The sequence below is a fragment of the Capsicum annuum genome, chromosome 12 (genome assembly GCF_002878395.1).
Source record: "Capsicum annuum cultivar UCD-10X-F1 chromosome 12, UCD10Xv1.1, whole genome shotgun sequence".
Classification (NCBI taxonomy): Eukaryota; Viridiplantae; Streptophyta; class Magnoliopsida; order Solanales; family Solanaceae; genus Capsicum; species Capsicum annuum.
The window spans coordinates 151,923,622-151,937,608 of NC_061122.1; positions in this window are offsets into that span (position 1 = coordinate 151,923,622).

Below are 13,987 nucleotides of genomic sequence, written 5' to 3' on the forward strand. Positions count from 1 at the left end.
TGTTTCTCCTCTGTGCAATGCCGGTGATTTCAATTTTTGTTGTGAAAAATATTAACAAATTCAACAACCCTTTTTTCAGTTAAACTCAACCAAATGAGCCCTTAATATTTTTTTGTTTTCTCTAAATTCTCACACGCAAATTGAGAATCAATAGTAGTAATAACCGTAACAAAAATTCTGAGGATATGCTGATTATTTTCTTTTTCCTCTGTGAAAATTTATTGTGCAGGAGAGTAATTGGATCCTTATTTATAGTGGCAACTCAGAGGGTTGATGACATGCAACCGGTGCTTGAAGCCAGGGTAGTGTTTCCAGCCCCTTTTACCATTTGAGAAATGACATGATATTCAGCAAAACAGGTGATCGTAAGTTGCAGTTAAGATTCTTAGCAAAATAGGAAGGGATTAAGCTGTTAAATGCATCATCACTAGAAGAAGGACAAAGGTCTTAAATTTTATAAATTAATTTTTGAGAAGATGGCAAGGCTTAAACTAGATACATTGTGGGTATATAAAATGTTCAGTGCTATGTATGGTTACTTGACAGGTAATTGAGATGAGTATTTTAATTTATATGTAGCATAGATGTGGCCCTTTCTTGTTACATATCTTAATGAATTTGAGTCCTTGGAGATATCTGGAAGAAAAAAGCATTTGACTAAGTTGAATCTTGTAGAAACTCTTAGGAAATTTGTCTAAAACTAGCACAAGATGTGAGATTCACATTTCTCAGGAACAAAGTACTATACTTACTATATTTATTGTTATTGTCAATTATGTTTTCTTGCCTATGTAGAATCTTTAGGTGGTTTATTTTTATTTCCTATGAAAGTGAATACACAGAAAATATATGTTTGCTTTGTTCCTATGTAGAGATCCTTAAAATAGAACTGCATTTGCATATGGATGAATTCCATGTACATTGTATATATCTGCCGATATAAACTCAAATACAGATATGAAACAACTCATATATTAGTCTTTCTTTTGCCCTAACAGCTCAAACTATTAGCTCAAATTTCCAAATATTATTAGGGAAACATTTATTGGAGTAATACAACAATGGAAAAGTCAGATGGTGAAACTGCTACCTTATTTCCAAAGGCTACAAGTTTTAAGAATATCACGCACTGTGATGATCCAAACTAAGGCCCTAGCCGTGACAAGAACCCTAAACTAACCAAGGCCTAAGATTTTCCCTTAGTCTTACATCATAACCATTGTAATATAAAGTATTTTGAAAGCTAACCCATAAAATGAAAGATTCAATAGACCATTAGAATGAAATCCAGTAACTTTGACCAATATTGTTAAGAAAGCAACTTAAATGTATAAATAATTTATTCATTTTCTATTGACATTGTTTATGCTCTATTTATGGGTGTCCTTCCTATGATCTAAATGAAAATTATATATGTTATCATTTAAATGCTAATTGAGATTATATTTTCTCTTTTTATAGGTGTCCAAAATGAAGAAGGAGTTGAAGAAAGAAGTGATGAAGAAATTTATCTTGATAAAATTTTTGAATTGTTGATAGGTGTTTTAGTATCGATCTTCTTGATATTGAATTTTGTGAAACTTATCGTCATCAAACTTGATACTATATTGCGGTTGGATTTAGATTACTAGTTTGTTTCATATTTTAATTTGTATTATTATTAATGAATGATTTTATTATGATATGTGTATATAATTGTGTATTAATATAAATATATATATACATATATCAATTGGCTTTTGAAGTAGCTGCAATAATAGATGGAAAAAACTGTTTCAATACGTGGCAAAAACCATTGCAATAGGTAGCAAAAAAATATTGTAAAAGATTCAAAAATTAGTGCAATAGGTGTTAAAAATTGTTTCCATAGGTAGTGAAAAATCATTTCAATAGGGTTATTGCAACACTTTTCTGTTATTGCAATATAGACTATTGCAATGGTTCTTAACCATTGCAATAGAAAATATGAAGCGTCTTAATAGGAGTTAAAAAAACCATAGCAATAAGTCTATCTATTGCAACGGTTATTGTAACCATTGCAAAAGTCATTGTGATAGACCTATCACAATGATCACATATGCAACACCTATAAAACCGTTGTGGTATCTCTATGACAACGGATTTTATATCTGTCAAAATGGTTTTTGAACCGTCGCCATAAGGGTAATTTCTAGTAGTGTGTTGTATGGGTTTTATTTCAAGATTTAATTATATGTGTCATGAAAATAAGATATCATGTATGTGATTGATGTAATACCCATGTCAAAATCCTTGAATTATGAAATAATTATTGTAGTCATGATGCATTAACATGTTGTTCATTCCCAAGTACAAGGTTATGCGCTTTAAGTGTTTGACAAAATGTCTAAGTGAATGAATTATGCATTGTGATCCTTTGGTGATTATATTATTGAAATCATGCTATTATTACATGTTTAAACTACTCATAAGCTTAAGCTATTCCTTGTAAGTGTTTAGTAAAATGTCTATATGAGTAAATCATGAAAGGTAACCTATTATTGCGCTGTTAAAGTTGTGATATGAGTTTATCTATTATGATATCAAGTCCTAAAGTTATTTATTACCTAAAATCTAGCTGTTTACTTAGTTGCAGTAATTATAAGATACTCCCAGTAAAGGTTAAGGACAGTAGTACCCAGTCGGGTAACAACACTCAATGAACTCAGTCCAGTTGAGTTAGTCAACATAATCGGTGTCAGTTCACTCAATCCTTATATATTCTAGTGATCATTTTAGTGTTGATTTAGTTGTATTTAGGATTCATCACTGAGCGAACCCACGGATAGGGGGATTCCTGCCCGCAGAGGATTTGACCCTTAGTAGCAGACCCTATGTTACTGAACTATGTAACCAACATAGGGTAAGTCATCTTTTTTCCAGACTAACGTTGACGCAATCATATATATATATATATATATATATATATATATTTCATCCATCTTCCTACCAGATTAGGGTTGACCCAGCCTATTAGTATCCCATGGAAAAGTGCTAATACCCTTCCAACTAGTGTCACAGGTTGGACCCCAACTCTATTTATATCGGGTTATGTTTGTTAGATGAACACTCTCATAGTTACAGTTTCAGTCTCATTTTTCAGTCAAGAAATCACTCAGTTCAATAGAACCATGGCTTTCAGTTATCAGTTACTCAGTTATTAGAATTCAGTACTCAGCTTTTGTATAATCTTAGATACATGGTTTATATTGATATATGTAGTATAGCATGTTTGGTATGTTCAGTAGTTATAGTTATGCATGTCCTCTCATCAAGTTTCTTGATGATTTTTATTTAGTCATTTATCATCTCACGCATATGAACCCATGTTAAAAATCCTTACCTCACTTAGCATACCAACACATTTAATATAATGATGCATACTTTCTCTTTTGTGCTATGATGTCTCATATCATAGTTTTGGATGCTCATTATCTTGATTGTACTTAGAAACTTAGGATATTAGTGGCAGATTTAGTAGTGAGTCCTCATCAATCGGGGGCATTATCTTATTTAGCATTTTAGCAAATTTAGTATGTTTCGTAATCGGGGTTAATTGGAGACTTGTCCCATCAACTCCACATTCTGATAGTTAGAGGCTTTTGTACTAGATTACTTTAGACAGATGTTGTATGTTTTCAGTAATACTATCATTGTTTATTATTTCTTTCTAGTTTATAAACCTTATAGCATTTTTATCCTAACTTCTGCATATATTTTTTGTATTATTATTTGGTGCACACAATAGGTACCAATCACGGTTAGCTTGTCATTTTTCAGGATTATAAGAATTGTGTGATACCCATGGTGTAGTATCGGGGCATTACAAACTTGGTATCAGAGTCTAAGGTTCTAAAGAGTCCTAGGAATTCTAAAAGCTGCATCAAGTAGTCTTGTGTATGGGTGTGTAGCGCACCATACATATGGACAAGAGGCAATAAGGTATTTTAGGAAAGAGTTTCCTTCGTTTAGTGTTCATAGTATGCAAGTGAGCATGAGCTCAAGTTAAACTCTCTGTCTAATCCATATTTTCCTTCTATTTATAGAACATGCCTCCCAAAAAGTCTTACTAAAAAAGAACTGGGAACTAGCCAGCACCTCTGCCCGTTCAGGGAGATCCCCTGAAAAGCATGTTTCTCATGTAGAATTCATAGCATCTTTCACCAGTCCAAGTCATTTTGTAGCAACCCAAAATGAATGCCTACCTACTTTCAGGCAAAACTAATGGCCAATAATGCTATTTGAGACTTCACCCGAATGAACCCTACTTCGTTTTTTGGGTCTAAGTCTAAAGAGAACCCATAAGAGTTCCTTTGCATGGTGAAGTAGGTATCAAATATTATGGGGCTAACTTCTTGTAAGAGTGCTGAGTTAGCTACTTACTAGTTGCTAGATGTATCTCACAAATGGTTTAAGTAGTAGAAGGTTAATAGGGGCGCAGATGCAGGGCCAATAGAATATGAGAAGTTTCTTACTGCCTTTCTAGATAGGTTCTTCCTATATGAGATAAGAAAATATAAGGTGTTAGAGTTCCTCAATCTGAAGTAGGGAAATATAGGTTCGAAAGAGCATTTCCTCAAGTTTACTTAGTTGGCCAGGTATACTGCTCATGTGGTAGCTGATAGCAGGTCTAAGATTAGAAAGTTTATGTCTGGTATATCTGATAGTATGGTCAAGAAGTGTAGGACTACAATACTGATTAAGGAAATAGACATGGCTAGGTTGATAGTCCATGCTCAGTAGATTGAGAAACAAAAGACTAAGGAGAAACAGAGGGAAAGCAAAAGGGCTAGAAAAAGTAGCTTCAAATTCACTAAGCCTAAATCAAAGGGTAGTAATCGTCCACAGTTCAGCCTAAAATCATCAGTCCCAGCTCCGGCCTCAGCCAGTGCTCCAATTCCTAAATTAATAAATGGTCAATAGGATAAGAAGCCACGCTTTAAATCTCAGGGTAGTGTTAATAGTGTCCTAACAAATCCTTTATGTCAGAAATATGGCAGAAACCATTAGGGTGTCTTCAGAGCTGGCAACGATGTATGTTTCGGGTGTGGCAAACTAGGTCATAGAATTAGAGAGTGTCCTCAGGTAGGTTCACTATGTTAGCATAATCATCCCCCAGCTTAGTTCGGTCAGCCATCTCAGTAGGGTGCTACTTCCAGTGCTACTAGTGGGCAATGCCTAAATAGGCTCTATACAGTCCAATCCCGACAAGATCAGTAATATTCTCCTGATATGGTCACTGGAACATTACAAGTTTACCATTTATATGCTTATGCTTTACTAGATCCAGGATCTTTTTAATTCTTTGTAACTCCTTATATACCCGTCAACTTTGGAGTCACTCCTGAAATCCTAATAAAGCCTTTCTCAGTCTTTACCCCTAGTGGGAAAGTCTATTATTTCCCGATGGGTATACAGGAACTTTCTGGTTATAGTGTCTCAGAAAGTTATTTCAGTAGACTTAGTAGAGTTAAAGATGATAGATTTTGACGTTATTCTTAGCATGGATTGGCTCCATTCATTTTGTGCCTCAGTTGATTGTAGAAATAGAGCTATCTATTTTCAATTCCTGAATGAACTTGTCCTTGAATTGAGGGTAGTACCACAATGCTTAAGGGTCAACTTTTTCTTGTCTTAGTGCGAGAAAAATGATATCCAAGGGCTGTGTCTATCATTTTGTATAGGTCAAAGACTCTAGTTCTGAGACTCCTAATCTTGAGTTACTTCCAATCGCAAGTAAATTCAAGTATGTTTCCCAAAGATCTCCCCGGAGTTCCTCCCGATAGGGAAATTGACTTTGGAATAGACCTTCTTCCTAATGTTCAACCCATCTCTATTCCTCCATACAAAATAGCTCCAACTAAACTTATAGAATTATAAGAATAGTTGAAAGACCTGTTAGACCAAGGGTTCATCAGGACTAGTGTATCCTCTTAGGGTGCACAAGTTCTATTCGTGGGAAGGAAAGATGGTTCTCTTAGAATGTGTATAGACTACCATCAATTGAACAAATTCACATTTAAGAATAAGTACCCACTTCCTAAAATATATGAATTGTTCAAACAACTTTAGGGTGCCAGTTATTTTTCTAAGATAGACCTCATATTAGGCTATCATCTTCTCAGAGACAGAGAATATGACATTTCAAAAATAGCTTTCAGAACCCAGAATGGTCACTTCGAGTTTCTAGTTATGTCATTTGGTCTTACAAATGCCCCTGTAACTTTCATGGACTTGATGAACCGTCTGTTCAAGCAGTACTTGAACATGTTCATCACAGTTTTCATAAATTATATTCTTGTCTACTCCTACAGTGAAAATGACTATGCATACCATCTCAGAATTGTATTATAGACACTTAGAGCCCATTAATTATTTAACAAATTTAGTAATTGCAAAGTTTGGATAAGGTCAGTAGCTTTCCTTGGTCATATTATTTGCGGTGATGGAATTAGAGTTGATCCTCAAAAGATCGAAGCAGTGAGAAACTAGCCCAGACCCATCTCTCCATTAGATAATAGGAGTTTCTTGTGTTTGGCTAGCAATTACTGTGTTTTATTAAAGAATTTTTGTCTATTGTATCCCCCATGTCTAGATTAACTCTAAAAAAAGTTAAGTTTCAATGGTCAGATTCTTGTGAGAAAAGTTTTCAAGATTTTATGAATCGACTCATAAACCCTAGTTTTGACTTTACCAGATGATTTAGATGGATTTATTGTATATTGTGATGTATCTAGAGTTCGCTTGGGGTATCTTTTGATGCATAGGGGTAAGGTTGTGGTCTACGTCTCAATACAACTTAAGACTCATAGAAATAATTATCCTACACATAATCTTGAATTCGATGTTGTTGTGTTTGCCTTAAATGTTTGGAGGAACTATTTTTGTGAGGTGCATGTTGATGTGTTCCCAGACCACAAAATCCTGCAGTATGTATTTTCCTGGAATGATCTAAACTTTCATATTAGAAGGTAGTGAGAGTTGTTGAAACATATGACATGAGTTTTCTGTATCACCCGGGCAAGGCCAATGTAGTGGCAGATACCCTCACTTGGTTGTCCATGGGTAGTGTTGCTGAGGTTGAGGATGGTAAGATAAAGTTAGTTTAAGAAGTTCAGCAGGTTGCCATACTATGTTTCCGTTTGATTGATTCGGCTGAGGGTAGTATTTGGGTGCAGAATAGTTTAGAATCATCTTTGGCTTCCAAAGTAAAATAAAAATAGGACAGGGGTTCCCAGTTTAGTTAAGCTGAAAGAGTTAGTCAGAGACTAGAAGGTAGAAGATTTTACCCAAGTGAGAGAAGGTGTGTTGCATTATTAGGGTAGATTATGTTTTCCATGTATGGATGGTGTGGGATAGAGTATTCTTACAGAAGTGCATGGTGCACGTTACTTGATTCATCAAGGGGTCACTAAGATGTACCGTGATTTGTGGGAGATCTATTAGTAAAGTAGGGTAAAGAGAGACATTGTAGAGTTTGTGGCTAAGTGCTCAATTTTGTCAGTAGGTGAAGATTGAGTACCAAAATACTAGTGGTTACATATAGGAGTTCAGTAGTCCCACATAGAAGTGGGAGGAAGTGAACATGGATTTCATGATAGGTTTGCCCCATACTCATCGACAACATGATTCAGTTTGGGTCATTGTGGACAGAATGACCAAATTATCCCATTTCTTACCATCTCATACCTCTTATACAGCCAAGGACTATGCCAAGCACTATATTAGAGAGTTGGTTAGATTTAACGATGTCCCATTGTTCATCATTTTCGATAGAGGTACGCATTTTACCTCTTATTTTTGGAAAGCCTTCCAAAAGGTTCTTTGTACCTAAGTGCACCTCAGTACAACTATTCACCATCAGATAGATGTTTAAGAAGAAAGGACCGTTCAGACTTTAGCAGATATGTTGAAAGAATGTGCAATCAACTTTAAGGCCAGTTGGGAAGATCACTTACCTTTGATTGGGTTTGCGTATAATAACAGTTATCATTCTACTATACAGATAGCTCCATTTGAGGTTCTTTATTAGCGAAGATGTAGATATCCCTTTGGTTGGTTTGAGGTAAGTGAGGCCATGGTAGTGGGACCTGACTTTGTGGTTGATGTTTTAGAGAAAGTGCAGTTGATTAGATAGAGGCTTAGGGTAGCCTAGAGCAGATAGAAACTGTATGCAGATGTGAGAAGAAAAGACCTTGAATTTGAGATTGGTGTTTATATGTATTTAAGAATCTCTCCCATGATGGGGTGAAGAGGTTTGGTAAGAAGGGGAAGCTTAGTTACCGATATATTGGTCCTTACAAAATCTTGAGTATTTTAGATAAGGTAGCTTATGAGCTTGAGTTCCCTAGAAAGTTACCATCAGTGCCCCCAGTGTTTCATGTCTCCTTGATAAAGAAGTGCATAGGTGACTCAACCGTTACAGTCCCCTTAGAGAATGTAGATGTTCGGAATTGTCTCTCTTATGAAGAAGTCCCAGTCGAAATCTTTCATCGTCAAATTCATAGACTAAGGAACAAAAAAGTTCCTTTGGTCCAAGTTCTTCGGCGAAATCCATCTGTGGGAGCTACTTGAGAAGTAGAGGCAGACATGCGAACCAAGTATGCTCACCTCTTCTCCACAAACTTAGACTCAGCCTATGATAACATCATTTCTTAGATTTACTATATTCTAAACTCTTTTACAACTGTATAACATTCTCATATCATTCATGCATTCATGAAATAGTTCAGTCATGTGTCATATCTCCATAATTCAGTCATGCTTCAGTTATGTATGTCAGTCTATGTATAGTTCCTCAGTTCCTCTCAGTTCAGTCGTTCTCAATCTAGGAAAACTGTTCCCTAGGGGGAGATATTGTAAGACCCCGCAAAGTCCTAGTCATTTTAGTCCTATATAGCATGCCAAAATAGGCCCCAGAATTATTAAATTTCAGCGAAGTGTTGAAACTTAGTCTCATTTTTGGCATCCATATTTCAATGGCATCATTTACGATCTTTCTAGCCTTAGATTTTTAATTTTTAAATTGATTCATGATTAGGGAAGTCAAGAGATCATATTGGGTGAGTTTAAGAATTTTTGGACATATTTTGAGTCCTATTTGGATGTCAAAAACAGCAAGCCAACGCGATTTTAACGCGTCGCGTTGGCTATCGCATTGCACCCATCGATGTGATGCGTTAGTTATCTCATCAAACCCATCGATACGGTGCATCACCTATCGCATCATTGGCCAGTTTTGCTTATTAACTTAAGAGTTTCTAGGGCATTTAGTTCCTTTTCCCCTCACCCAATTAAGCCAAAACATAAAATTAATATCCCAAAAAGGAAAAATGCATTCATTCTTCCCAAAATCCTATCAAGAAATAAACCCTATTTCATCAAGCTCAAGGCCAAGTTCAAACAAATCCCCAAAAATCTTCGTGAAATCAAAAATCAAGGTATGTTAGGTGTTCATCCTTGGGTTTCTTTCCACCCTTGGAGCTCAAGAACCCTTTTTAAAACTACAAGTTTTCAGATTCATGATTTACCAGCGCAAATTGGGTTTTATTCATGTTTGTGTTGTTGTATGGGCTTCAATCCAATATTTAATTATATGTTTCATGAATATAAGATAGAATATACGTGATTGATGTAATTTCCATGTTAAAACCTTTGAATTGTGAATTGATTGTTGTAGTCATGATGTATTAACATGTTGTTCATTCCCAAATACAAGGTTATGCCTCCTAAGTTTTTTGACAAAATGTCTAAGTGTATGAATTGTGCATTGTGATCCTTTGGTGATCTTAGTATTGAAATCATGCTATTATTACATATTTATACTACTCTCATGCTTAAGTTATGCCTTGCAAGTCTTTGATTAAATCATGCATGGTAACCTATTGTTCTAATGTTAAAGTTGTGATACAGTTTATCTATTAAGCTACCAAGTACGAGGGATTTTTATTACCCGAAATCTAGTTGTTTACTTAGTCGCAGTAGTTACAGGACAGTCCCAGTAAATGTCAAGAACACTTGTACTCAGTCAAGTAACATAACTCAGTGAACTTTGTCAAGTTTAGTTAGTCAACACGATCAGTATCAATTCAGTCTAGCCTAGTACCTCTAGTGATAAGTTCAGTGTTGATTCAGTTGGGAGTAGGATTCAACACAGAGAAAACCCAGCCATGGGGGCATTCCTACTAGTAGAGGGTTTGACTTTTAGTAGCAGTCCTTGCATAACAGAACTACATTGCCAGCGTAGGGTAAGTCATCCTCCTGCATGATTAGGGTTGACGTAGTTATATATATATATATCATGAGTTTTCCTGCCAGATTAGGGTTGACTGTAACGCCCCGAAATCGGATCCCGAGATGTCACACGGTGCTTAAGGTCACAAGTAAACCCAAGCTAACCCTTCATCTGGCATAACCCAAAGCAACTGAATAAAATACATAAAATAGAAGAAATTATGCGGAAACAACCCATAACTTAGTCTGACCAACATGAAAGTAAATTTAAAGGGTCACAATTCTGCTCATATATATACAAATCTAAAACTGAATACACTGACTACAAGTGACTGTCTATGAAGCCTCTACTAGCATTGACCAAAGATAGCTAGGTCATGACTCTCAACTACCCCTACTCAATACTAATAAATACAGAAAATACAATACACATTAAATCTGAACAACTCAAGTCCCTAAACCAAAAGGACTAATCACCTGCCGATCGAGAGTTGCGACCCAGCTGAACATGATATGTGCACTACAGCTTGTACCTACAGTTTGGTAAGAATGTAGCCCGTGGAAATATGTGGGTCAGCACTTTGAAATGTACTGAGTATGTGGGGGTTCATGCAACAATATAAATAGTATAGTTAATTTCATGAAAACATGCATACGGACAATGATGACTCACTTGGCTTGAGTTATATCAAATTATACATTTCATAATTTCATAATAAAAAGTTTATATGATAAAATCTCGTAATCCACGTAAATCATTATAAATCATAAATTATGATAAATCATCCTAAATCATCCTAAATTATCACATCATCAAAAATCATCATAGGTAATTATAAATCATCATAAATGACCATAAAACACTATAAACATCTCAACTCTTTAACTCAAATCTCGCAGTGACTCGATAATTCAAGAAACTTAATCTTATGGACACGTGAGTTTCCTAAAACTGACAACCCCACGTGAGATACATGGAATACCAACGTTTGAAACCCTCATTGACGGGAGCGTCATACTCTTTTCCAGGGAGTACGACCTTAAAACTGCAATAATCACAATCCGGCTCTTTGGCCAATAATATCATCATCAAACAACCCTACAGTGGAACATAAGTTTGGGGAAATACCAAATTTCCCCCTCGATGCTAAGTAATACTCCCCGACAAGGTATCAATGCATATCAATTTGTGGATTCCTAACTCAACACATTTTAGCTCAAAACATTTTAATCTTTCTCAACATCAACAAGGTATCAATGCATTGAACCATAACCGACTCGACATTTGGACAAGAATATGAAGAATCAATACGTAATATTTTTAATAATTTAACTCATCAAAACCATCCAAAAAATATCAATACTCATTGCAACTTCGATATCAATATACCCAATAACTCAAATCATCATAAGGAAGCTCAAAATTTGACAATTGGCTCGAAAACACTTGGAAATACCAATAATTCATTCTTGAACTTAAAACGTGGATACATGTTCAAAATATATCAATTCTTGATAGAAACACCAAGAATCCCAATATTAAATCTCAATTCAAAGAATGAAAATAGTCAAACACTCATGTGATTCAAAACATAGAATTAAAATTTTTATAAGTTCATAATCGAATTATTTTGACATAATTCAACAAACAAAACCATATGAATCCATTAAATAATCATAATTGGCAAGCTTACAAAATTACATATATACATAATCAAAATCTCATGGTAGGATATCTTGGAAATAAATTCATTTGCCAAACTCATAATAATTCATAATAAAAATTAAAGATACGGGCAGAAGAAGGGAAGAATTATTCTTGTTCAAAGCCCCGCATACCTAAAAATGGAACATGAATATGAACTTCCAACTCTGGAACTTTATTCATGAAAATAAAGGGTGTTTCTCGAAGCCCTTAACATGATCAACTCGAATTCCAAATCAATTTGAAATTTCTACAATTCAATCAAGAGACATGGAAGGATCAAATTTGGAGTAGTAGGGTTAGAGTTTGGATTAGGAAATTTTGGAGAAAAATAATTTATTGAATGCTCTTAATGGACTTAAATCCATGGTTTACCCAGATGGATTGAGTGGAAATGACTAAAATACCCTTAAAAATCAAATAATGTCAAATTTGTCCTTTGGGGGACTGTTTTGATAGGCTGAAGTAGATCGACTATTAACTTTTTTCACCAATGGACAAATTGGGTGAAACTAATTTCATTGGAAAGAGGACTCTCAGAGATTTCTTTTGATATATAGTAGCTCACCCAGATCATTATGTACAAGAAGTTATGATCGTTTGAAGTTGAGCCTAAAATTCGCCTGGCCTCAGTATTTTTTCCTGCACATTTACTATTAACCACTATTTACGGTTAGATCAGAATGATCATAACTCATCGCTCGAGTGTCTGTTTTGATTGATCCACATATTGTTGTAAAGCTTATTTGATGATATACGCAATGACATTTCACGTATCAAGAAATTCAACATAAAAAAATTATTAATCATGATAAAGAACAGAATTCAACACATTTTCGTTAGAGATCTTAACGGACTCTTGGAAAGATAAAAAGGCTTTAACGACTCGACACATTTCGGAGAAAAATATTTAACGGGAAAACTCGGGGTATCACATTGACCCAGCCTTATTAGTATCCCGTGGAAAGATACTAACACCCTTTATACTGGGGTCACAGGTTGGACCCCAACTCTGTTTATATCGAAGTATGTCAGTTAGATGAGTTACAGTTTCAATCTCAGTATTCAGTCAAGAAATTAGTTAGTTCTACAGAACCATGGCTATCAGTTATCAGTTACTCAGCCATCAGAATTCAATACTCAGCTTCAGTATAATCTTAGATACATGGTGTATACAGATGTGCATAGTATAGCATGTTCAATATGTTTAATAGTTATAATTTTGCATCTACTCTCATCCAGTTACTTCATGATTTTCATTCTATCAGTTAACATCTCTTGTATATGAGCCCATGCTTACCAGTCTTACCTTACTTAGCATACCAGTATATTCCAAGTACTAACACAAAGTCACTTTTTTGCGCTATGATGTCTGATATCATAGGTTTGGATGCTCGGGGTCCTGACCATACTTAGCAGCTTAGGATATCAGCAGTAGATTCAATAATGAATCCTCATCCATTGAGGGCATTATTTTATTTCAGAATTTTAGCTGATTTAGTATGTTCAGTAGTTGGGGTTACTTGGGGACTTGTCTCCTCAACTCCACATTCAAACAGTTATAGGCTTTCATGCAAGATTACTTCAGACAGATGTTCAGTATTTTTGGTATTATTGTTAGTGTTCAGCATTTTGTTAGTTTATAAACTATATGACATTTTCAGCCTTACTTCCACATATATTTTCAGCATTATCATTCAGTGCTCACAGCAGGTACTAGTCATGGGTTAGCTTGTAGTCCTTCGGGATTATAAGCACCGTATGATGCCTAGGGTGTAGTCTCGGGGCGTTACATGGGACTTCCTTATAAGAAAAGGAATCCAAAATACCCACACTTTTCAATGGAACCACCAATGAAGGATCACCCACTGACTTCCTCAACAATGAAACACGAAAGACCGAGTGAATAGAACCCAAGCTCGAGGGAAATTCCAATTCATAAACCATATTTCCCACTCATTTAAAAATATGATTTGGTCCAACATTTCGAGGAATGAGCTTTCTTTTATTTCAAAATCGCAACACTCCCTT